Source organism: Brienomyrus brachyistius, chromosome 13, assembly GCF_023856365.1.
Source record: "Brienomyrus brachyistius isolate T26 chromosome 13, BBRACH_0.4, whole genome shotgun sequence".
NCBI lineage: Eukaryota > Metazoa > Chordata > Actinopteri > Osteoglossiformes > Mormyridae > Brienomyrus > Brienomyrus brachyistius.
In genome coordinates this window covers 5720681-5747850 of record NC_064545.1, presented here as the reverse complement: position 1 = coordinate 5747850, position 27170 = coordinate 5720681, and the positions used below count along the sequence as shown (strand labels likewise).

General features: G+C 41.6%; 1 long non-coding RNA gene across 1 annotated transcript in view; it reads left to right on the top strand.

Annotated features, from left to right (window-relative positions):
• LOC125705795 (uncharacterized) overlaps nucleotides 1–20534 on the top strand; it is a 37977-nt gene extending 17443 nt beyond the window's left edge. Inside the window, exon 3 of the long non-coding RNA XR_007381691.1 lies at nucleotides 19584–20534. This is a non-coding gene — a long non-coding RNA (uncharacterized LOC125705795). The remainder of the gene's footprint in view (nucleotides 1–19583) is intronic.
• The last annotated feature ends 6636 nt before the right edge of the window (nucleotides 20535–27170 follow it).

Here is a 27170-nt window from a genome sequence, read left to right as displayed (position 1 = left end):
ACTAAATTACTCAAACATGCAGAGAAGAAGATGGCTGTCAGTTTAAACTCACTATAAAATGGGGTCAGGGATTCCTCATACCACATATTACACACAATACTTTTATTGCTCTGCACCCATAGCTTAACTTACGGTCCATATTTTGAACAATATGTATGCAAAATGTTTTCTTTAAAATCATCTTGTTCCGTTTTGTGGTACAAAATTTTCTGGCAAATAAAATGGTTGGCAATTTAGTAAATGGTCCTAACATTGTACAGAATATTATAAGAACACTGAAGTATCTATTTTGTATTTTGCTGCAAAGAAGTAATGAGGTGGTGCTGTACCTTCCAGTGTTGTCTTTGTGGAGGTAACACTATCAATCCGATAAAAATTCACTTTTGTTCAATTCCAAATATCTTATCACTGCTTAAATTTGTCACTTTGTCAAATTTGTTAATTTATCACTTTTGAGAATCAAGTCTTCCAAATCTTCCGTGAATGACACATTCACCAACTTCACTTTTGTTCACGAATTTCCATTACAAGTGCATGCATTGATAGTCATTGACATCAACAGACTTAGAGAGAGGCTATTGAGGTTATTTGAATTTCACGGCACTCAAAGCACCGTTGAATGCAGAAAAGTGTGAGCATTTAGGCTCAGAAAGGTGGCAGTGATAACATATTACAGCTAAAACAAAAGACACTACACAATAAAGTGATTACCCACGCTGCTTACAGGAGGAACACCTCTGCTTGCTTGGCGTGTTCTAACTTTCCACCACATTTACCTTTAAGCAGGGCTTTGGTGTCCCTCCTGTACTCTGCTGAATTCATTATGTTGTCCTCGCAACCAGATTATCACACCGCGGCCCTGAACATCTGCACCCTGTCATATATCATTCCATTCATTTCTAGTTAATTTGATCCTAATATCTGCTTACACAAGGAGCCAGATGTTGCGATAGCACTGAAAGTTTTTGTTGTAAGAGTTTGTGCGGTGCAAGGGAATTTTATCCCGGGTTGCCTTCCATGTCTGGGGCGGGACCAAGCTGTGTTTTATCTTAGTCATTGATATGTATAGTAGTTTCGTAGTTTTTAATATTGGTTTTTACTGTCAGTGCACACAGAAATCATCTACAGCCATCAAAATCTGACAGGGTCCCTCTGGGCAAGCCCCAAGATGTTTTCTTTTCCAGAGTTTCAATAGCCCTGTTTACAAGATGAACTCGTCTTGCATAAATTTCAGAGGCAAAAAAAAACAGAAGACTCAGTATGCATCTAGGGATCAATGACTTAAGCACATAAAACAAATGAAATGTGAAATGACTGTCTGTCTTCATTAGGACTCCTTTGAATTTGTGTTTGGTTTAATACCGGGGCTGTGCTATGCTTATATTTTGAAATAGAAGACAAAGGTACTTTTAAGCATTTGATTCTGAAAATAAGATCAAAGCACAACTATCTCGCATATTTGCTACGCAGTCATCAATAAGTAAACAATCCCTTGTGTAAAGTTAACTACCACGCAGTAATATTCAAGGTCGGGGACATTGATTTGTTCCATATCCTAATAATTTAATCTGTTTTCTTTTTTTTTCTTTCCTTTTTTCTTTGTCTCTCTGAGAACCAGATGGAGAAGGCCAAGAAACATGGTCTATTCTAGTATTGTGGCTACACAAATCCCACAATCTTGAGCATTATGAGCATGACGTAATATGATCCAGTGCAGTATTATCTGACTGTACAGTATGTGTTCCATGGCTATTGTTCTCTATAACTGATGTGCTCAGACCATTAGCATGCAAGTGCTTTCAAATTTATGCCTCCAGTTCTTCAGTATTGCGATTCATGAATGGCCTCATAGCTTGTGTGCTGTTTGTTGCTCTGTAGGCAGGTTGTCAGCAAGTCTTTCCATGTGTCTTGGCAGGCCTCTATGCAGTGACAATACTCAGACCTATAATTGAAGCTGGATCATACACAAAATACATTAAGCCATTTACATTCTGAACCAAATCAGCAGAGAAGGTCATGGAAGTAATATTTCATTACGATTTTTATTACAATGCCTTCTGTATTTTTCTGTAATGGCTCTAGAAATGGTTTATGTATTCCGACACCTGTTAGTTAAAGCCAAATAACGTAACAAAGTCAGTGAAGAGAACAATATTTAGCCTTTTAAATAATTCAATTTCCGAAAACACAGATGGCTTGGGGAACCAATTAGGTGTTAACAGTATATAACAGTCCACCTATGACATGGCATGTATGACCTTTAATGGTAGCTTAAGTTTCATAATCCAGTAAGATTTCTGTATCTTCATTTCATGTCGCTTATCCCTTTTGTAGCCTGCTTTTAGTGTCGTTATCTAAAACTCTACTAAAGACAATTGAGATTGTCCCAGGTGAAAACGCAGTTCCTTGGATAGAGGTGAGAAGCTGTGTGGATGCAGTGTTGGAAGATCAGTCTGTGGTTATGCTCTGGCAGGTTGTGAGGAAAAGAGACTGCAGTGCTGGGCACCAACCTCCAGTTCCAGATCTGCATGAATAATCACTACAGATGAATCTTTTTTGTGAATTAGCAGCAGGGAGAATAACTGCGTATGACTGGGTTTGCGCCACCAATGTAATTTATCGCCGGCTGTATGCCTACACAAACCTTAGAAAATGAAACCCAGGTGACCCTGATTGGACTGAGTATTCTGTTAGGGTTCACATAGAATCACCTGGGTGCATTTGTAAAAGGAGAGGTAGTTTGAGGTGTACTTCACTAGAAGAAGTTGACATGTTCAAATGCTGGGTTAAACACATTTTTTTCCCCCAACACACTTATCATATTTTACCCTTAAAGGGTCCTTGTCTTTTTCCCCCTCTATTAAAATAATACAGTTGATTCAGCCCTATTTTCCAACACTGGTGTCATTAGCAGCCCTTGCGTGTCAATTCATGGTTACAGTGCAATGGTATCATTTTGTGTTCTGTATGATTGTACTGAGGAGTAAGTAGCTTTCAATTGATTCTGTTTGTAACTCTAATATGTAGTTCATGCAATGAGTAAAAGAAATTAAATGCCATAATATGATAAAGGGTTTTTTTCTAATCATGATGTACCTGACACTATCAGCATTTGAGCTTTGAATCTCACCTCTGCTCTGTGTGCATGAAGTTTACCTGTTTGATTTAATCCTTTTTAATTTATTTGTATATCACTTTAAACATGTAAATCGATATGCATGATGAATTAATATATTGGTATCGGCTGATGTTTGTTAAAAATCTGTCAGCATGAGTCTTATGTGTCAGTCTTGGTTGATTTTGCTGGCTGATATTTAGACTTTATCACTGATGTTGCTAAATTCGAATACTGACTAAAGACTTAACTACAGGCATTTCTCAAATTTTACGTAAGTCCGATTTACCCTCCACCATCACCTTTCAAATAATAGTAATACTAGTATACAAATACTAGTAATACATACTAAATGCTAATAATACATAGAAAAGAACACGTATTAAACAAAAAAATGAAGTTTGAATTGTGTACCTTTTTGTAAATATTCCTACAGGCATATGTTGCCTTTTTCCATTATCACTTCCGTAAACACTATGCATTTCGGAAGTTTCTTTTACAAAAGTGTGGATTTAGGTACGGTGGTTTTAGGTAAGTTGAGCACTGCCTGTACCAAAGAAATGTGGATGACTAATGTGTGATCAACCAGTTTCCATAGTTAAGGACAAGGCATTTCATCAGCTCATTTGTCAATTAGAACTCTCTCCCAAGTTGGCACTGCATTGCTGATGTCCCGCTACCTGCGTTAGCTCACTGAACACATAGGATCTTAAGGAGTATTGCCACCGACATCAGGTTCACTACAGATCTGTGGAGCTCAGAGGTTAGCTGGTAATCACTGTAGGTTATCTGTAAGACAAAACTATATCAGTTATCAGTTCCAGCAAATAAATTGCACATTGGCGCACCACTACATATAACATTGGAGTACTTTGCGGTATCCTGGGCCTAAGGGGTTCAGACTGTAACTCTGAGGTGACATTTCTAAGGGAGAAACTCCCACAGATAGGTGGTGAAAACCTCGGAAGAACCAGAATCAAGGGGAAGCCCATCTTCCTCTGACCAGCACCAGGCAGTGCAAGTTCACATAAGTTAGGTATATTTAGGGATATTTCTGGGCAGCATAGGTATGCAGACATATTGTGAAGCAAGCAGGCAGATGGGCAGGTGAGGAGGCATAAGCAGATGGTGAGCAGGTCAGGTGATACATGAGGGTCGCTGGGTAGGCAGGGGGCTCCCTTAAATCAGGACCAATGAGTGGTTCACCCCAGAAGATGTGCAGGGTTAAGGAAAGTGCATCAGCACATGAGTATAAAAGCAACAGTGGAAGGCAGCAGTGTGAATGGAATAAAGAAGCCTTGATATGGGAATGGTGGCCTAGATATGGCTATATTATTATAAAGGAAAGGCAGGTGTGGACACAGCCATGAGGATTCCGACAACATAAGGTCATGAAATGTGAAACAAGAGTGGCATAACAGAGTATAATAGGCTTTCAATAATAGATAGATAGATTGATTTGGATTCAAGTATCTGCATGTATGTAAGGGGTAATATAGAAATAAAAGATTGTACAAGTACTGTGGGGAAGGCTATTCAGAGACTTTTGTCAGTACAAGTAACAGCCTAAAATCAATAGGAAATGTAACTACAAAATAACAAAGCATGACTAATATGATTAGGTTTCCTGGTATTAGGAAGAACTTAGACTGCTGCTCTCTGCACCAATTGAAATCTGTTAAGGACTGAGAGGTACACCCAAAACAGGAAACGTTACAGTAATCCAAACTGGAAGAGTTTGGCGCTAGATTCGTTTTTCCGTATTATAGGTGGACAGTATCTTCCTAAGCTTGGCTCCTCACCATGACTGTATTCCTGTGGATCTAACGTTGCATGATTCCTTGTTAACCCTTTTCACAGAAGCAAACAAGAACCAGCATTATTTTTGTTTTCCCTGTGTCACGTGAGTTTACTCTGGTGTCCCCGTGGCATGCAGTTAGGCTAACTGGCGTTTCTGATTTGCCTGTAGTGTATGATCGTCTCTGTGAGTGTATGCATGCATTATCCCTGCGATAGACTGGCATCTCATTCAGGGTTTTCTCTACCTTTCCCCTGTGTGGCACTAACCAGGATAAGTGGAAGATGGATGGATGGCTTTCTAGAAGTTGAATTGAAAATAGCTTAATAAAAATACTAAGTGGTTGGTTTTAATATCGCGTTATCTACTTTTCGTCACTACGGGTTGTGTTGGCTTGTATTTTTATGAAATGTGGAATTATTTTATCTGGAGAGAATAACTCCCACTTTCTGGGGCCAAAGATACACATCCCTATGTCTGACACGACACTGAGATATCCTCTGTGGTTCTAGCCCCTCTAGCACATATTAGCAGGATTGGATTAGACTTATTTACACTAGACAGTTATGGTAGAAACACATAGAACTGACCTCTCGGTGAACTTAATTTTGTTACTCTAACCTCTGTCATAGTACATGTTGCTGGTACCTGGCTCTCATATTTGCCATAATGTCAATGGTACCGGAGTGGGGAGATAGTCAGTCCATTTAGTAATGCTGAAAATGATTTCCTGGGAAGTTACTGGGTCCAGTCCATGGCGCATGTAGGACTGGAAAACTGTTGGCGCTAAGTGACAGAATTGAATCTGTCAGATGGGATTAGCTTGACAGAGCCAATTGTATGGGTACTGGGAGTTTGAATCAGAGATGCTGGCTGCACCAGCCTGTGGGGGGGGGGGGGGGGGGGGGTGCCGGTTTCAGTTGCTGATAATGACAGCACAGATGCTGGCTTGCAGACCAGAGTCAGGGTTGATGGCACAGGGGTTGGGTTGGCCATACAGCCACACAGTGATGCCGTTTAATTACAGAACAGGGCTCTGAGCGTTCGAGGCCATGCCCACTGATGGATAGCTGGGAGCTAAAAATGGAGACAGGCGTGCAGAACGCTGAGGATTTCATGTGGGAGGGGTGGCACAGATCTGACATATACTCTATGGATTCCATTAAGTGCCTCAGTCCCAAGTGTTAGTCCATTCATTTGCTCTGAGTTCGCCACAGCAGATACGCACACTCTCCTTGTCTCAGGACAGGCATAAGCTTGCTCACATGCATGTTGACTGCTTACGCAGTTCGATGCAAGAATACGTGGAGAAGATGTAAGCAGGAGAGAGAAATGGTGAACAAGGATAGAGTTAATGGTGAGGCGTTTCACTGCCCTGGAAGATGGTGAAATTGAACAGTAACGATTAGGAGCAGAAGCAAGCAAAATGGTCCATGTCATTTGCATATCGACAAGGCAGCAATGAGTAGTGATACAAACATTGTTGTGTGTTTTTCTTTTTTCATGCATGGCATTTGAAGTATATTACAAGCACACAGTGTGAGAGCTGTGGCCATCTTCTACAGGGACAGTCATGTCAACATGTTTCTCTTTATTGATTTGTTCAATCAGCCCCTTTATTCTCAGCAATTTCTGTAAATCAGTTTGTTCTTGGGCACCAGTTTTCTCACCAGTCATTGGACATGTAACCTCTTTGATGGCATTTCCTTCTATATTTATTGGCCCCAATTCCATGCCATTTCCTGAAAAAGTAGAGTATTGTAAATAAACTTGGTCCTTGCTTTCAAGATCCTATGTCATATGACTATGCTTGCCATCCTGAGCAGTGATATTATCAAAAGTGATGCTGAAAGGCCATAAAATAGGCCTCTGTTACGAATTTTTGCAAATTCGCAAATTCCTCATCATGGTTCTGTTTTTGGTGGCACTGGAGCAATATGCTTTCAACCTAAGTTTATGTCTGGTGCTACCAGACCCACTTTTTGGCTGTGGCTGCCTATCTGGCCCTCTGCCCTGATGTAACAAAACCCACAAAATCCAAATCGGCCATCCTCTATCCCCTCTATCACCCAAGAAGTCTCCCCATCCCCTAAGCCCCTCCACCCCACCCTACAAGTTCTCCTTTTTTCACACATTTGGAAACCCTTGCAAGGCTCTGCCTTTTCTGCCTTAACAGAAGCCTGCATAGTCCAGCCACGCACTATAAGGTGCAGAAATGCTAGATATGTGCAGCTCAGGGCCATTTCCGTAGAGAATGTCCCCAAAAGGCATAATCTTTTCTGGCAGCGAGCGTCCAGACATTTACAATGTTGTGTAATTCAGTCCATCCATTAAAGCACGAGTTAAAGGGTTTTGGTATGTTCATGGAAATATTTATATGTGTTCTGTAAAGTAGGTTACTCTAATTTACACGGGGCAAAAATATAGTGTGATTATCGTGGTTAGTTCGTACATTACTCATTGGCAACACTCTGAAATAGCTGTAGGGAAGTGTGTACGCTTATTCGGCGAGGGTTCCATTTCTGGCATTTAGAAATGAATGAACATGGCTTTCTCTTGCTAGCAACAGGGGCCGTGACCACTGCAGATGTACTGTAGGAGATAGATTGTCAGCTGGGATCTTCTCCAGAAAGCGGGAGTGGGGGACCAATCAAGGACCTCATTGAACCACTCCGTAAAAAAAAGTTTCCCTCTTCACCTGTCATGAAATTGAAAGCAATCGAGTTAAATTTGACAGTATTATATTCCTGTTATTCTGTGCTTAATAGAAATTATTATCCGAGGTGGGACGTGGCCCTGTGGTGGGTTAGTGCCTGTCCTGGGTTTTCCCATACCTTATGCTCCAGGCTCCAGACCCCAGTAACCCTGCACAGGGTATAAAAAATGGAGACAGACATGTTTACAGGTCAGTGAATTATGTAATTGCCGTACCTTCTAATCCATTTTCCAACTGTGTATTCAGTTCAGGGTCATTGGGCTGAGGATCACCCCTTCGTAGGGCACACACATGCATACACACACTCGCACAAAAAAATTATACACTCTGTGATATAGAGTCTTCCAATTGCAGTATCAGAAAAAAAGCGATGTCAGGTAACTTATCATCATCTAATGGCGGACGTTTGGAGGATGTGAAAACACTCCAGAGGTTAATGGTCCAGTTCTATTAGCTGGGCACTGGTGCAGACGTTCGTAGGTGGTACACAAGCTGCCAAGAATGCCAGACTGTTAATCCTGTGACCATACCAAAAGCACCATTAAGGCTTCTTACTTTGATGGATTCTTCTTTGAGAGGTTTGAGATGGATCTCATCTGGACATTGAACTGAAGAACACAAGGGCATTGCTTTGTATCTGTCATTATAGACTACCCTCTGCATGATCCCTCCATACATCTAGGGATACTGCTAGGGCATTGTTCCAGCCTTTATTCCATGTTAAACTCCAGACAGAGTTTGACAGATGAAAGTATCTGCTTCTAATCACATGAGCTTTTTTTCCAAGAAGCTTTGCAAGTTATTGAAAAATTTGAACTAGCACTACTTACGCATAAATAGATTGCTTACACAGGTGCTTTAGTAAAATTAGATGCTAGTAATTTGTAGATTTGTTGCCAGATATATTTTGAAATAATTAACACTTTATTGTTTACTGTTGAAGAGATTCCCAAGTCCTGGTTTATCACCAATTCAATTACTGTACAGTGAAGGCCAGGGGCATTTTGTATCTTGTTAAGGAATACTCAAAAAGGGTCCGGGCTTGAGTAACAGTGAGGGACACTACAGCCTACAACTGAGAAGAAAACTGTTCTCTAGGGATGGTTTTGAGAGAACATTTGCTTCAGGCCCAACAAGGCTTTTACAATAAAGGAGTGGAAATACATATTTTTAAAAGAGGAGAAGTGCCTCTCTTGCTTTCGACGTCTGCCTTTAAATTGCTTCCAAAGTGGCAAGAGCTCTTGAAGGTTTTATATTACGGATGGAGTCTGGTGAACCAACTGATGGAACGTCCTCCAGGTATATCAGGACAGACTCTTGAAAGACAACGGGGGAGTGTTGCTGCTGTGTTACTTTCAGCTGCTGATCCAGTTAGTAAGGAGCTGGCCTGGAATATCCTAAAACCACCAATCTTGTTCCACTCCTGTGATGCCTTGCTTACTCCAGACCAAAGAGAATAAGTGAGCATAAGTTAAATTAAACTAGTGTTTTTCCCTGTTCTCTTTACCATTAACCTCATATGATTTGAATACTACAAAGACACCTCAACGGGTTTTGGTGGGTTTGGGTCATGCTCAAACTAACTCTTATAGTTTAGATAAAGTAGGTATTCAGTGTAATGGTTCAGTTGAAGTCATTGAAAAACATACAAAGTATCGAAATTCATATCAGTCGCCCAAATCAAAAGAACTTCGACATATTCCTGGTGTCTGAGTCCAAGATAAAACTGCTTCTTTACTCTTTGTCCTCATGTTATTCTTGCAATAGCCTACTTGCATGACATCATTGTGTAATACAGTAATTGACAATGCCATTTTCCTGCATTTGATGGCAGTCCTGCCGTCGCTCTGGGTGGCAGGTCTCATCACTTGTAAAATGTGCAGTTGGACAGAGAGGGTGGTTTTTTTGGGGTTGTGGTTGGGTAGCCCATTCAACTTCAATTATGTGAAAAAGCAGTGACAGTCAATCTACAGCTTAAGTCAATTTAGCAGGAGAAGTAGTTTTGGGTTATCCAGTTGCTTCTCCCATGAAAGTCACCTGATCCATTGCAATGGATTGAAATAGACAACATTCCTGATTATTATGATTTTGCTTTATGTGGTTGTTTTAGTGTGCCTTTGCATTCCCAGCCCACCTGATCCTAACATTTGGATAATTCCACAATGTTTTTCTGAAGCTCTTTCCATTTTCTGGTTATCTAACAGCTGCATGAAGGATTCAAGGAACATTAAGGTAGGCATGGTCTGGTGATGTGATAAACCTGTTCCTCACTGCAAAGTCCCTGTGTCTCACAGTTATGCTTACTGCTCTGACCACAGATGCTCACACAGATGAGGAACTTTACAAGCTCAAAAAGAAAACATTGAAAACACAAGAGAACTTATTTTCTAACCTAATTGTAATTTGGAGATAATCATTGGGTTCATTTTAGCATGTTGTGATTGCACTATATCGGATAGTACATGACAAGCAGTATTTTTGTTTTTTAGATAACCAATTGTCTTCAACTTTCCAGAATAATGAAACTGAAATATTGTGAAATATGTGGAACGTTTGTCATTATAGTAAAATATGGTAATATAATACAGTAAATATATTATGGGTAATGGTGTCTAATATGAAAAATCTTTTTCGTTAAGGTGGTAGAGAATAGGTCTGACATACTGTTTCTTAAAATCACAGAAAATGATACATTATGCCTATCATTTTAGACAAAGTGTGGAAGTAAGGAATTGGCAAGCCATTTCTGAGCTCTGAACACGCAATCTCTTTCTTCTCATCTACACTTGTACATCTTGTCCGCTGCAGTTTGGGGGAAGTTCCACTTTTCTGTTCAACAAAATATCTTTGTAATGGATCTACTCGTGTCACAAGGCGTTGTACATTAATGATACAGTCCAACGTCTGAAATAAATAATTTAGTATAAATTCCAGGCCAGAGTTCCTTGAAAATTCACATATGTGACACCAGGGAGGTTCAGTGACGTTGGAAGTTGGGAAAGAGCCCTGTTCTCTCTGTCTGGCTGTGGATGGTGTTTTCAGGCGGGAAGTCATCATGACATGGAACCAGTGGGGGTTGGTCTGAGAGAGGCCTGTTTTTCAGTGTCTCCATTTTGGCTGCATGGACATCGGGGAAGTTGGGACCGTAGTACTGGGAATGACAAGCACAAATGGAAAAGGAGGGAGAGAGTGGACAAACGACAGCCAGTTACAGAAACATAAATGTCTAAAACAGTCATTATTATTTTATATAAATGCTTTTCTTTGCTTAAAAAATTGAAGCCGAAGTGGCAGTACCAGCACTGTGTGTGTCAGACAAAAGCCAAGGGACCGCAGACACTTCAGCCGGAGGAGGAGAGTGTTTGTTAAAACCACATGTGCAACAGCTCGCAGTAAACAGTAAATATGTGGTGGGCTTGGCAGGACCCCGCGTTTGCTGAGGAGTGTGCAGCCAATTTCTGCAGAGCAAAGTGGCGGCAGTCCGTTCTCCTCCCTGCTGGATTGGACCGTCACCATGGAAGAAGAATTCTTTATGGGGTCAATAAGTTATTATTATTATTGTCATCATTATCATCATCTCATGACCCTGTCCAGCAGTTTGTTTGTTGGTTAGATAGATAACAGGCCGGATTTAAGGTACCCCAGTTTAGACTTTTTCTTCATTCACTTACATTTAGCCCAAACCACCTTAAATCTGACAAGCTGCATTGCTAACCGAAAAATCCAGCTTTGTGAGGCCCCAGTATGAGTGACTTCAAGATATCATATAATGATATTACCTACTATTGTACTTCTTCAATGCAGGATTTTCAGTTATTATTATTATCATCAATAATAATCATAATTTAATAATAGGCAATGTTTTTTTCCCTCAGTGTTTTAATATCTGCAGTTTGGATCTGAAGTTTGTTAGGTCCTTTACTCTTGAGCCTCCATATTAAAACATCTGTAATTTTGCAAAAAACAAACAGATTTTTTTTTCTGTGCAAATTCCCTCTCTAATCAAATGTTACATGTGACCTTTTACTGCTCTGCATTTGATATTTATTTTAAACCATAATGTATGATGTGAGAAAAGGTAAACAAGACAATTTTATTTTTGTTAAAAAAAAGAAAAGAATATTTATTATGTTCCTGTCATCCTCACTGGGATAAACTGGGAAAATTCATTAGAACGATGTCCAGTTGTCTTCCACTTTCATAAATAATGAAACTGAATTATTGTGAAATACATATAACATTCGTCAGTCTAGTAGAATGCGGTACTATATTGCAGTAAATATATTATGGGTAATAGTGTATCAGTAAGCACTTAGAGGATGGATGGAAGGGTGGATGGATAATACTTACTATAATGCTTATTAATATTTTGGATGTAAAAGCAGATATCTTGACCAAAGCTGTTTATAAAGCAGATGTCATGGTCCTTGTAGCTCCACACCAAAGTAAATTGTTGCATTATGCTTTGCATTAAACTGGCCAGGCTGTCAATGCTACTCTGCGGTTCTGTGGAACAGCTGATCCCTGGGGTAAACTGAAGCAAACAATACCAGTCCACGGTCCTCTGTTCCAAATGAAGGAGCCGCACTCTTGCCAGACATAATGCCTAGTAACATATTAGTCGTGTCAGCAGGGCCACCCACTGGAGCTAAAGTGGGGCCTTGTGGTGCCATTTGGCTCCTGACCTGAGCACAGACTTTGGCCTCAGCTGTGCCAGCCAACGCTGTCCTATCCCATGTTTCCCAGCTCTTCAGTGCTGTCAGTATAGAGCAGGCAGGAAAGCTTAATGGACCCAAGAGTCATCGCTACTCCCACCTGTTCTGCCTTCCGCCCAGACTTGGAGTGAGCCAAAACATTTCCCCCTACTATTCAACGCCACAACACGGCCTGTCGTTGATCCCTTATCCCCTCACACTACGTGGTCCAACAATTGTTCCTCTTTGCAGAATGAGTGGATATTCACACTTGCCCCCCCCCCCTCCGATTTCAGATTGTGTTTGTTCTCGTTCTTATTATGTGCCTTACTATGTGTCGTGTCTTTTTTAAAATCTCACTTCCTGTCAGTAGCCTTAGTTGGTTCTGTTCCTCATCCTGCGACAAGAAATGAATGTTGTTCCAGTCTGAAAATGACCTTCAGGACATGAAAAACAAAAAAAGTGTCTAATTTCCTTTAGAGAAATCAGAGAGTGCTTGTAACTTTGATATGTATATACGCTTGATATATCTCACCCATAGTGCCACGCTCCCCTGTGATCTGTGGGATTAATTAGGTGGAATGGGCATGTACCCGTTAAAATCATAATACTAATTTACCCAAACGAACCGCGGCATCTCCGTGGGTGGCGGTAGTGGGCCCTGGTTTAGCCAAAGCCACTTCGCTAAGACGTTAGTTAATGTGGCCGAAGCAGAAATAAATTGAAAGCCTGCGAAGGCGCGCAGCGGCTTCAAACCAAACTCATTAATGATAATAAAATAAATCACCATGCATGAAACCCTTGGGCAAGGCCAGATTAGACCCTCAGTTCACTTTTTCATCAGTGCAGAAATGAGACTTGTTACATTACCAGTGTACACGTTGCCTTTTCCCCAGTGCGCTCCATACAAATAGATGCATATGCTGATTGTTTGGACGTGCGTCAAGTTGCCTTTCCCATGCAATTTATTAGAAAGTTCTGTCACCCTAATTATACATGCAAGTCTTAATTAGATGGGATTGGCTGTGTTTTACAGATGGTCCTGCAGAAATTCTAAGAGTGCCTTATTACAGTGACATTTAGCCCATCGTTAATGACAGTTGCCTACTTTGTAATTAGTTACTGGGTTTGGGCATTACAGTAAGTCACAGAGTAGCCCCTAAATAGCAGTTTGCATATTAGAGTGAAGCGTCGACACGCTTTATTTTGAAAGGGACAGGCAGGCCCTGAGGAAATGCCCCCATTCTTCATCTCGTTCTTGAAAATCTGGTAAGCTGGTAAACATGTCAGGAAGTGAGATTGCACTAGGAAAACCGATGTCTGTAAATGGTTAAACAGCTTCAATTTGTAAACTTTCCCTGAGAAGAGCTCTGTGAATTGGAGAGCAGGGTATTTCCGAGTAGGACCGACGATGCACCTGGGGATGCTGAACAAGCATTGTCCCGCGTCCGTCGCCGTGCAAATTATTTTTTATGTCTGCTTTTAAACAAAAACAAAAAGACAGGACTGTAATTTAAACATGGTTATACCTATTTATGCTTTGGAACAAACAGAAGGGGAGAGTATTATACACAGTTGTCCACATAATTTAGTGTGGCGTGTGGGGAGAAGCACAATAAAATGGAGGAGATGGGACTTCCTGTTTACAGGAGCGACAGATGCCTCCTTACTAATGCACTAACTCATTTTGATGGCATTTCAGCCCACATCACTTTGCTCTTTGTCCCACGAGTCCCACCCCCCAACAGCAGGAGATTGATTTCTTTACCCACAGTATCAGGATGCTTCTCCGCCCTCTTTCACATGTCTGTTTTTGCCTGGGAAAAAAAGTCCAAATAAGGCAGTTAACAGACCGAATTACAGACGCTGGTAAAGGTGAATAACTGCGGCTTACTGTTCAGAGGGGACCATCCCTTCCCGTGGTGACATCTGGGCTGACAACATCAGGGAGCAGCGATGCACACTGTTCCTTGCCAATGTGTTGGCTGTGAAGCCGCCACACAGAAAAAGTATGGCATCTGATTAGTAGTACAAATGTGTTTAAAAGAGCATGAACTTCCATCTAAAATAGTCTTTTGCTGCATCCACAGCAGAGAGAGGGAGAATGTGCACGTTTGGGGCTTTGCTCCTACAGATAGGCGTGTGTGTGTGTGTGTGTGTGTTTTACATTGTGGGGACTAAAGGGGAAACTCAATTTCATAAAAATCTGTGACTCTAATCTAAATACTAAAGTAGTTAACCAGTTAAGGTTTAGGTTGGGTTGGGATTAAGGTTGTCATAGTTGGGATTAGGGTTACACCCATAGAAATGAATGGACGGTCCCCACATAGACACCAATACAATGTATGTGTGTGTGTGTATTATGTTTATATTACATTGTGGGGGACCAAATATCCCCCATAATGTAATAAATATCTGTTATTTTTATGTTGTGGGGACCATTTTTCAGATTCACACAAAAATCTGTGAATGCAATAAAAAAAGTAAAAATGCCAAAAGTGTCTTATTTTGTTTGGTTACTTATAGTTAAGGTCAGGGATGGGTAGGGGTTAAGGTCGTCATGTTAGAGTTATCCCCATAGAAATGAATGGAGAGTCCTCACAAAGATATAATTATAACTTCTTTGTGTGTGTGTGTGTGTGTGTGTGTGTGTGTGTGTGTGTGTGTGTGGGTCTGTCTGTCTGTCCCCACCGGTGTGTGGAATTGCCACAGAGAAATGAAGTGTGTGTATACATGTCCCTGTGGTGGTGTCTAGAGCCGGGCAGTGGAGCACAGCCTGGTACTGGCTCCCGCAGGACAAGGGAGTGGTGATGACCTGGAGTAGAAGGAATGCCACCCCCCCCCCAACACTCTGTAAGATGCTAAGGATAACAGCCAAAACTCTGTCTATCCCAGACAGTCAAAATGGGTGCTAAATTAACTGACAAACATACCAATGCTCACAGGTAAGCTGTGACTCGATGAGAGTCAGGGTATTTGGGGGATTTATGTTAGCATATTTGTTTGGAAATGCAGACTAGCAGGAAGGGAGGAGGGTGCATGGAGAACCTGTGGTTAAATGGATATTACACAGGGAAGTAACCTGTGTAACCTGTGTTCTGGGTAAAATTACTATTACACAGAGAATGATTGAGGAGAAATTGAGGTCATATCCCTCTGTACAGACTAATAATTCAGAATAATTCAGGACATGTAAATCATAACATTTTGGGGAAAATAATTATGTGTAAAGATTTATTAAACAAGTAGGTGTGAAGGCAACTGGGCTTCTCTCTTGAAAGGTAGACAACATTTCACTGCTCATCCAATCAGTTTCTTCAGACTGAATAAGCTGCTTGGAGGAGCAGTGAAACGTTTTCTGTTTTCTGCCATGACTCATCCACCAGACAGTTTCACCTGGATGACTGAGAATCTTCACAGACATGTAGGTGTGAAGTTAGAAGCTGTTTTTGCTTTGTAACAGGGGTGTCAAACGCCAGTCCTTCACATTTTTGGGTTTCCCCTCTTTTAACACACCTGATTCCCACACAGCTCATTTGTGGTGGAATAGGGCAAAGGCCAGCCGGGACTGGAGTTTGACACCTCGATACAAATGAATAATATCCAGAATGCTGGGTTTGTCAGAAAAAAAACTAAATTGAATCAAACCTTGGCAGAAAAAGTTAAAGGCCTTTTGAAGGTCTTGAGGGAGAATGGAATAAATATAGCACTATATATATATATATATATATATATATATATATATATATATATATATATATATATATATATATATATATAAATTTATCCAGACTCGTATTGGGTTTATACTTGACAACAATTCAATTTTAAATATTATAAAAATATTTAATATCTTTTTATGTTACTGGATATTACGATTTCTAATTTGTCTATTAAATGTAATTTTGGATTGATATTAGTAAATCTTTGAAAACAACATAATTGTGGTTTTTATACAATAGAGAGGAACAAAAACCACTGTGGTGAGTCTTTGTGGATTTTCTTACAAACTTGTTTTTGAGGTCATGAATTACATATTACTGATTCTGATTCTTAGTCATTTTAGACCATAAAATAGGCCAGTATGTTAAATAAGTAATTTTATATTATTAAAACTTTTATTACAAGGGTTTTGCTTGTAATTGTGTTCCTCAGTAGTTAATAATTTCAGCATTTTCTTCTCTCAGTGGAATTACCAGATATTCATAATAGAGGGCCTGATTATAAACAAACTATATATTTTATAACGTGAACAGGGATAGTCCTTCACGGGGATAACACCCGCAACTGTGTTCTTTTCTGGGTACTGTCCCCCTGCAAGTAAGCGAGCCACATGCATTATATTTATGAAATGTCATAGTAGAATAAGCTGTAGGTGTAGTACAGCTTTCTAGAGTAGCGTCGTTTAACTGGGCATCATCACTTTTCATTGTCTGTTGTGAACCGGGGAAGAAAGTAAAACAAGGTCACTTCACAGAAATGCACACCAGCAAAGGGTCTTTGAGCAGGAAGTACTTCACCACAAAATGAATGTCGCCTTCAGAAGCTTCATCTGTACCCATTAACAACCAGGTTTAAGAGACCGTTCCAGAAGGTGTGTTGTCCCTTGAACTACATGTGCTTTTTTAATTCATTGCACCTGGACAAATCCCGCTCTCTTTTCTGTTTTTTATAGGTTGTGTAATTATTGCGTAGCTGACTTTTCCGTGCTTGACTGGCCTGTAGGAGGTTTCTCATGTTTGTCATAGATAGGCCGCGCTGGATGAGCGGTGGAGAGGGAAAGGCCCTTTGGTTTTGTGTTATCCAGTCAAGTCCTGTGTTCATTATTAGCATAGGCAGGAATCATAAGATGACACATAAGTAAGCATCTTGCATAATGCATATGCCCTCAGAAACAGCGAGGCCCACAGATGTAAACAAATAATGAGCGGTCATCTACAGCCACACAGGAAACCCAGACCAAACACCAACAATCGCCTTCAGCCACACACAGGAAATGCAGACCAAACACCAACAATCGCCTTCAGCCACACACAGGAAATGCAGACCAAACACCAACAATCGCCTTCAGCCACACACAGGAAATGCAGACCAAACACCAACAATCGCCTTCAGCCACACACAGGAAATGCAGACCAAACACCAACAATCACTCAGAGCCGCAAAGGAAACAAAGACCACACACCAGCAATCACCCAGATTTACACACAGGAAACACAGACCAAACACCAGCAATCACCCAGAGTCACACACAGGAAATGCAGAACAAACATCAGAAATTACCCATAGAGCAGACATGAACACCAGAAATCACCAACACAAACACAAACATTTACAGAACACCAGCAGTGATCCAGACATGCACATATGCACACACAAGCAGAAATCTGCAGTAGCACACACAGGAAACATACCAAAGAAACATGCACACATGTATGCACACGCAAGCAAAAATGGCCTGCTAATGTAAACATGGGAATCACACACATGCACTCAGGCTGTCTTGCCACACCCATCCTCTTATAATTTGTTTTGTCGTTGCTGCCAATATGGCGCGAATCATCCGTCGCGATGCACAATGGCCCCACAGCGAGTCTTCGGAGACGCGACTTGAATGGCAGCCGCTCCCTGGTCTGCGCTCTGAATGCTATCTTGGAGCCCCAGCGCACACACCCAGCGACGCCTCCCTGGGAACGGGAACGGCGAGCTTGATAGAAAGTGCGTTCGTTTCCCACAGGTTCCCACCAGCACGCCGCTGGCTGCTTCCGGGAGCCTTATCAAAGGCCCGGCGCCTTTCAAGTGCCCGAGACAAAAGTGCCCTGTCGCCCTGTTGCGGCACTCCGAGTGGAATAATCTGCGCTCTTCCTCTTCTCCGCGTTAGGCGGAGCCTGGCGGCCTCCCGCTGCCACCTCGCGTCGGTGGGATTCCATGCCATTTTCTGACGGATTTTGAAGAAAGCTCATGTCCCTATTCTTCGTTTTTAGGGGCGAATCCATCCCCTGAAATAAAATAGCCTTTGCAGTTTAAACTACAAATGTGGAAATATTAAAATATAATTATTTAGATGTAAAGGCCTCAAGACTAGATCCCTGTAGAAGGATAAAGGCAGAGAGTAAATGATTGTGTAGAACCGGATCAGTGTATCAAGTGTCATTTAAAAACAAAAATCAGGTTTTCAGTGGCCCTATAAAATTAAAGGTTTTTTGTTGTAATGATTTTTTTTACAGAATTATACCCATGCCAAAAAGTCATCATCAGAAAGCCAGAAGTGCTCTGTTGGGAGTCTGGGTGGTGGCTTTGTGAAGGGTGGTGTGGTACCTGTTCACCTGCATGTATTCCTCATTTGGGCTGCTTACCCCTCATACCCTCTCTTAAAATTCAGCGGTAGTCAGAGCTGTTCCGGTTCAGTTAGCGTGACTCCATGATCTTTTTCTATATGTTAAGTGCTTAAGTAATAAAATGTTGCAACAAGACCAGATCTGGCCCTAAAAATATTAAAATGGAAAACACACACACTAATTTAAATAACAGACACCATTAGCAGTGGCAGACCAGACTGCCAACTTGGAGGCTGCAGAATTTGTCGACCTCTTTTCCCAGCAGGCCCTGCTCTTCTTGGTGTATGAGGAAAGCGAGCAAATGCAGGTGCTGTCAGTGTCGTCCTTCCTACTCCGAATGGGAAAACAGGATGGTCTGCTTGTCCCACACTGCTCAGAATGCCCTAACTTCACGGCCTCTCCTGAAATCCTTGACGTCACAAAGTCTGCTTCATCCTGAAGATAGCGGATATAGATGCTATATCAGGACCAAACAGCTCTGTAACGCTAAGTAGAGTTCCAGTTGTTTGATTTCATTTAGTCAGGACTCAATATGTGCAGTTTTGCTGTGTGTTTTGACACTGGTTTAGTTGCCAGGCTGGAGTGTCTGGTAGTCAGCTCCCTCTCTCTCTCCCTCCCTCCCTCTCTCCCTCCCTCCCTCTCTGTGCCTCTTTCACCCCTTCCTGCTGGAGGCTCTCGCTCGGATGGAACGAGCTCCTGGAGCAGTTGAAACAGGGCAGCCTTTCATGCTGCACAATGAGGCCCAGGCTGCTAGACATTCATTACAGGCACTTCCTGCTTTCGCAGCGGCACTAACCGACTTGAGGAATAATCATCCACACGCTTTATTTGCATAGATTTGCAACCGTAATAAAGCAACATTGATTTGTCCAATAACCTCTACACCAAGTTCAAATGGCAAATGATTTTTTTTTCCACACAGGAGGCAGTGGTGGCACTGAGGGTGACGTCCCATTTCCGGCAACCCCCCCCATCCCCAGCAGCTGTGCACTCTCGTGCTAAAAGGCACCGCTCGCGAGCCCACTAAAGGGTTCCTCTTCCTCATGTAACACCCCCACCCCACTCCCCACTTCTCTCATGGACACAGTGCATCCTGCACAGGATCCTCCACAGTTCATACCACAGAGATTCAGCTTCGAACAGCAGTCGTGCTTTAACCACATACAGGCTTTAGTCACATGTCACCGTTTTGTCGTTGCGTTGCGTGTTTATATGTCCGACCGTGCGTTGGGCGAGCATGTTGGTGATGTTCTGGGGTCTTCAACTGAAGGTTGCATTCCGGAAATTATTCTTTGGTCAGTGAAAATATCACGGTTTCACCCTAAGTATGTGTGCACTATGCATGTATTTATGCAGAACTGGAGTCTAGCATCTTTGTGGTATATTTGTAGTGTCTGGTCTTACTGCATAATTAGATGCCGTTCTCAAATAAAACTCTTCAGAGCAGACAACAGTTTAGACCAACTTATGCTTGACCAATAAAATAGAGTTTGTAGTTTGAAAAGTCTGCTTTATAATAATGTGCATATGATGTGAATTTTGCAACTTTGTGTTTATTGGGTTTTTAATACTTAAGAATACTTTTACAGTGATTTCAGTATTATTGTTGTATGATATCAGGACAAAAAAGGAGTATAGGAGCGTTTGGTGGCTGATCCCCCTTCAGCAACTGCATTTTCCTTCCATGCAAAGTATCACAATGTAGTGCCATCTACTGGAATTCTTAATGCACTACGGGTGAAGCATCCAGCTAGCGTCCTGAAATTGTAATAGATCTTTTCAGTGTTCCCTATACAGGTATCATTAATTAGGATTCCAATAGTAAGCTTTGGGCAAACAAAATATCTAATTCACAATAATTTAGCGGACTAAATTAAATCTACGGCAATGCAGGTCTTTGCTATCAGAGCACATGGTCTTCTTGTGGACAAATATGGATGTTACTGGGCAAATGTACTGTACATATGTTGTGCATTTCTGCATTATTTTGTTGTTTTGTAATATTGACTGTTACTGGACAATTAAATTGTCTCAGACAATCACAATGAAATATTCACTTTTTTAACTTGATTATGGCAGCAACTGTGTCTAAGTGTGTTGTTTGCATGGTCTTCTCATATTCCAGCTTCCTCCCACAGTCCAAATACATGTCATATTGCATGTGACTGTGTATGTGAGAATGTGTCCTGTGATGGGCTGAAATCCTGTCCAGGATGTGTCCTGCCTTATGCCTTACGCTTTCTGAGTAAGAAGTATGGATATGTGAATGGTATGGTAATTTTGTTCAAGTAGAATATTGGATGTTCTGGAAAATTACGTTTGAAGTAAAATTTGCCCACCTGTCTTAACCGTTAATGAATTGTGTTTAAACGTGAAATTGAATTGCATTACATGCAAGCAAAGCCTGGAATTTATGGAGGGCGTCAGTGTCCCTCCATCTCATCAGAAATGCGGTCTCTCTCTTCACACGGGGCAGGCGTGTGATCCGAGGGTTTTCTTTCTGCTTAATATAGAAGCGGTATTTGTATCACTTGTGTTGTCTGCCTGTTTGAGCGAAGAGGTGAAAACCTAGTGCAAGACATCGCAAGGGAGAGCGATGTTTCCACTCCTACTGGAGACACTAGATGCCGATTTGATACGCAATGTGTTTGCACCCTGTTTCCATTCTGATGCTCAGGGCAATCACCGTAATGTACAAGTCGACAGCTCTGGGGGGTGGGGCTCTGTACAATGTACTGTGGCAAGGTGTCTGTGCAGAGGATGTCAGCATTTCACATCTGTGCCTTTTCTAATTGGATTTTTAATGGCCGAGAAAAATTTTCGTGCGTCAAACTACAGGTGAACTAGGCTCCCAAGCGTCAGCCGTTTCACGTGGCTGAGAAGTAGGGAATGTTGAACGTGAGAAACAGGTTACACTGCCTGCATGAAGATCGTAAGAGGAATCCTGACGACTATGGGGGGACATTTTGTAAAACACTGATGAAGGTTGTGAACTAACACCTTGGTTTTAAGAGGGCTCAATATTCTTCCTGTTGACTATGGTCTTTGCGAATAAAGAATGACCAAAAGTTCACATCTGTAGTATTGTGTCGTGGTGCTAGTGAACGCACTATTCAGTCTTTTTGTCTGTTGTGTTTCCCCTGGAAATATGTGCCTGTGTGCTTCAGATACATTTTCTACTCCTTTGTGCCTTCTGCCCTTTGTTTGTACAGTGTTTGCGGTCTACATCCCTTTAACCCCGCCATGCTCAGAGGACTTTAACCCAGCTCTTTGACTCATCACTGTTCCACCTGTACTAAATTATTTACTTACTATGATTCTACCTATCTTATACCCCCTGTGTTATTTTAAATTTTCTTTTTTTTTTGATGATTCTACACAAGTAGTTTATATTTTGCCTATAACTTCTCAGTTTGTTTGATCCCTCATTCAGAGGTGTTTGATGCAAAACTCACTTAGAAGTCCACTCATGAAAGAATGCATGTGTTTGGCCCTTTAATATTTGAAGAACAGTACCTTGGACATCAATACGTTTGTTCTAATTGGGTGTCGTGTTCTGTGTGGGTAAAAGGAACATGCAACTTTTCTTGTTACGTTTCATTCGTCCCACTTAGCATTATGGATTTCTCTAACCTCCAGGTCCAAACGTATGTAACGGCGGAAGGGGTCAAAACTAACCTAGGTGGCATTTTCTTGCTGAAGTCTTGATGGCTGCTCTGCATTCTCACTGCCTGAAGGCTGGTTTCATAATCATATTAATGAGATCAGAAACATGAAAACGTGCTGTAGGAATGCGGATTAGGTGTGCAAAGGCAGGTCGTACGCGCACTGCACCTATATACTAATCTCGCAGCCTTGATCAGGGTACAGTAAATATACCCCAAGGCCTCTATTGATCAGCCTTGAATCTACCCGTACGTGGTGCCTGGTTAGTTACTGTGAATGCTGGAGTTAGTTCAGTGAATTATTTTATCAAAAACACTACACATTTATTTTTTAATAAGTGCTCTCGTTGGGAGAGTTCTGTCCTCTTTGTGGCAAATGAAAAATAACCACACTGAATGCTCAATATAGACCACACGCCGATTGCTGACATACCTCTACCAGCGTCTTTCCCATGGAATCATGGGATTGTGGTGCTGGGTGACGCACTGTTAGATTTTAAAAAACACTGGCCTTCAGTTTGCATATTCTTCTCATGCTTACACAGATTTAATCTGGCCACTCTGGTTTCCTCCTTCAGTCCAAATCGCTGCATTAAAGTCAGTTGGTATCTCTCAGTTTCCCATGGTGTTTGGTCATATGTGAGTATAGACCCAGCAATGGACTGGCATCTTCATCATGGTGTCTCTTGCCCCATGCCTTGCACTTCCTGGGATAAGTTCCAGGCTCACCATGCCGCTGTACTGAATAAGAGGAATGAAAGATGGACAGTCTGTAGATTCCCCTGCAAACCTAAGTGGTTAGAAAATAGAAAATTACATGTGAAATAAATTGCTCACCTGTATTAACTATTAATGAATTAAATTTATATGCAAAAGTGAATTGCATTATATGAACGTGAAGCACTGGTGTTCCTCCATCCTATCAGAAATGATATTCTCTCATTGCACAGGGCTGGCGACTCGCCGGCGCAGAATCTGACGTGAGATCTGAAGGTTTTCAGGTGAAAATCTAGTACAAGACACAGTAAAGGAGAACGATATTCCCACTGTTGCTGGAGACATTAGATGCCAAATTGATATGTAATGTGTTTGCACTCTGTTTCCATTTTGATGCTCAGGGCAATCACCGTAATATACAACTTGACAGCTCTGGGGGGTGGGGCTCTGTACAATGTTCTGAGGCAAGGTGTTTGTGCAGAGAATGTCAGTATTTCACATCTCTGCCTTTTCTAATTGGGTTTGTTTTTGATGGCCGAGAATGGAAGTTGAAAGGAAGATCCTAAATTTTTAACCCCGGTTTTTAGCAGACTGTAAGAAAACAGCTCTTCAGATCGCTCAGGCCAAAGGCAGATCATTTCCGGGGATACTGCCCTGATTAAAATTGTTTAAAATTAGACTGAAGTGCTGACAAAAGGTCAAGGAAAAATCATGTGGATTCTTTTCTGGAACAAATGCAGTTTAATGACATAATACTTTTCCCGTGGATATTTTCTCAGCACACAAATATTCAGTCTCTTGTTTCTACCCAATTTTCTACAGCTTCTTTAAAGGGATTGTAATGGTGAAACTAACCATTGAAAAAAATGTAAACTTTGGTAAAAGCAAAAATAATTAAAAGCATGCTCATTGTCGATTGTTGCTAAAAAAAAATCAGCAGCAGGCCCCCAGTTATAGTGATTTTCTATATGTTGACTAATGTGCTCACTGCATGAAGTCTCTTAAGACATCAAAGTATTGAGCTTTTCACAAGGGGCCTATAGGCCTCTTAAGGTTTTGTGTTTTTTCACAGATGTCCCTGTGTTAGTCCTCTGTAAGCTGGTGCCTGTGTTTATTTCTTTTATTGATAGCTTGTTTGTAACGAATATGGATATCAGAACGGCTTGCGTTTCCCTTAAATCCTATTACATCGAGTGCAAGTCACAGCGTCGAGATTAACAAGCTGAAGCTGCTGCTGCTGCTCCTCCGGCTTTGGCTGCATTTCAGCGTGGCCCGCATTTGTCTTCGGCATGTCGCGCCATGCAGCGCGTACGGCCGAGGGGACATGAGGGGAAATTGGAGCTAATTGGCGAGTCAGGGAAGGAAGGCCAGCGGGTAGATGGGGTGCCGAGGCTGGATGAGGCGGAGCTGTGTGTTTGTGTTTGTGTTTGTGATCATGCGTCTTTGTACCGTCTTAGCAGTACAGTAACGGGGAACTTTATACGAATCACCCTGTAGTTTAATGAGCTCCCGCTCCCTTCCTTCTGCTGTAAGATGTGCCGGCCTTAAGCGCTCAAGCATGATTTAAGAAGCTGTTTAGTTATTTTTTTATTTCAACACCCTTTAAAGTAAATATATATACATATGTGGTGTTACGGTGAGCTTTGGAATTTATCGTTTTGAAATAGTTCAAATATACACTTTAAAAATGTTTCCACAATTGATACTTTTTCACAATGAATTCAGCATATGCCCTGCTTTGCTGTGACAAGGCTTCCAGCATGTGAGGATTCTGATGCTCTCCACCACCACCTACCCCTGTCCAATACTTTTGCAGTTGTTCTCCTTTATCTTCAAATTGCCAAACCTCCTCCGACAAGGTCCACGCATTGTGAGCGCCACCCCGAACAGACGAGCAGTACCAGTGATCTAATCTGCTTTACTTGCAGCGAGCTAAAACAGACCCGGCATTTTTCTCTGTTGTGAGCACATTCCAGTACATCTGGGAAGCTTCTACAAGTAAACAAAAGTGAAAGTTTAGCTGATAAGAAAGGCATCAGAAGAAGGCCAGTCTCTGCTCCTTTGTAGTGGCCTAAATTCCCTTTTCACCTCTGACATGGTGCCTAACGCATCCACTGTGTGTGTACGTGTACATGTGTGTGTATATATAAAATGTGTGTGTATGTATATGTATTGTATAATATTCATATAAATAATATATACATGTATTTGTCTGAGATTAATATGCATATATTAGCTATGTAAATGTGTAACAAGTGTCAGCTGCGCTGTAACTAATTTTTGTCACAAAATATTTTGCTGACTTCAGTATCATGTGATCATGACAGTCTAGGTAAAATTTAGCACTTATGCTTTGATCAAACAGAAATATGTCAACTGTCAGGGGTGGGGGAGTATGAGCTGCGAAATGTGAACCTTTAAAACAAAACGTTTGCCAGTGAGTGTAAGTAAGGATCATGCCTGTACTGAGTGTGGGTGGAACAAAAGGCCAGAATTCCACCAGGATTCAGGATCTCGCGGCACTGCCAGTTTCAGTCAGAGATCTTTTCTGCCGTCTCTGCTCCTCTGTTCATACCGTCATGTCGGTGATCAAAGACATACTAAAAGGAGGTTTGTATATATGGATTTTTTATGAGTCTTCATTTTGCATTTAGAAGGACAAAGCTATTGTTCTTCAGTATCTATTAACAATTGAACCCTTGTTCTGATCCTTAACGTATATTGACAGCATATTTAAACGAGGAGCACTGGAGCGTAGAATGTGTTTTTGTACAGATTTTTTGAGGTTTTTATTTATTTTGCTTTTAAATGCTGGATTTTCCCCTCTTGAGGCCAGTAGAGTATATCGTTTTGGTGTTCCTGTCCTAAAAATCATAGTGTCATTCTGGACAAATAGACTGGTTTCATTTCTGAGCATCGCGATGGACATACGATCATGTTTCGAGTTTCACATGATGTAACATATACACATACCCTGTTGCTGCTAATCACGCAGGGTCAAGCCACAGAGGCAGAGGTGAAAGGTTACACGCAGCTCTGACTCTCATCCTGGCGGGACAAGTGTGGAGCCAAACAATGCCGTATTGAACTTGGTTTACGCGTGTCCTAGACACCTGGGTGAGGATGCGTCACACAAGTCCTTTTGTCAGGGTTACAGAATTTCTACAACACACCTGTGTTAGATGTGACCTCATGGTAATTGTAATGCATGACGGTGAAGTAGAGAAAAGTAGTTTTGTGCATTATGTGGATATGTTCAGGCCTTTGGCATGTAACAATGCCTCATTCAGCAGATGGTTTCTCTTGAGGCTCAGACCTCGCATCAACCGGTTTGTATAACTAAGAAGCTTTGAGAGTTAATTAGCCTGAATGAGTCTCAGTGCAGCATCTTGACACACTGGCAGAAAAGGAGGTCCCAGGGCAGCAGTGTGCCTCAAGGATTCCCCGCAGCTTGGGTGGACGACTGCTCTGTAAAGGCAGAGGCAGGAGAAAAGAGGTGGTTGTCAGATGGTTGGCACAGCCGGAAGAACACAGCTCACTCATAAAGCATTTGGATTCCTGTCCAGTTTACAGTGAAATCTGGAACTATGGTGTATGTGGTATATATTAGGGTACTCTGTTGGTTGCATTGATTGTGTAAAAAATCATTTTCATTTTGCTCTGAGTTGCTGTTCAGATCTCCGGACTTAACAGTTTTAACCATAGCAAAATGTGGGGACTTCCAGGTTCAAAATGAAACATTCTGTCTACACGCATGCCAGTTTGCTGTGGGAGTAGATTTCAGCTGAAGATGATTTGGCCCAGGTGGGCTGGGAGGAGGCAAATGGATCCATCCATCCATGTTCAGAACCATTTTCAGGTAGTTCAGGGCATAGGTCCTCCAACTTAGAGGGAAATTTGGGGGTTAGCAGGATTGGCACTCCAGCCGCCGGAGAAAAACTCACTGTGTTCTATTCGAACTAGTGTGGTGCTGAGGTATCACCCACTGCATGGCTGCACTCAGGTGATTTTTTGAGGTGGTTTGTTGTGTGATGGGTGTGGCTGCGCACTGCAATCAGTGCACGCCCCTTACCTACCTCAGGGCATAGGGCATTGTAGTACCAGCATAACTCATTTTAGTGCACTCA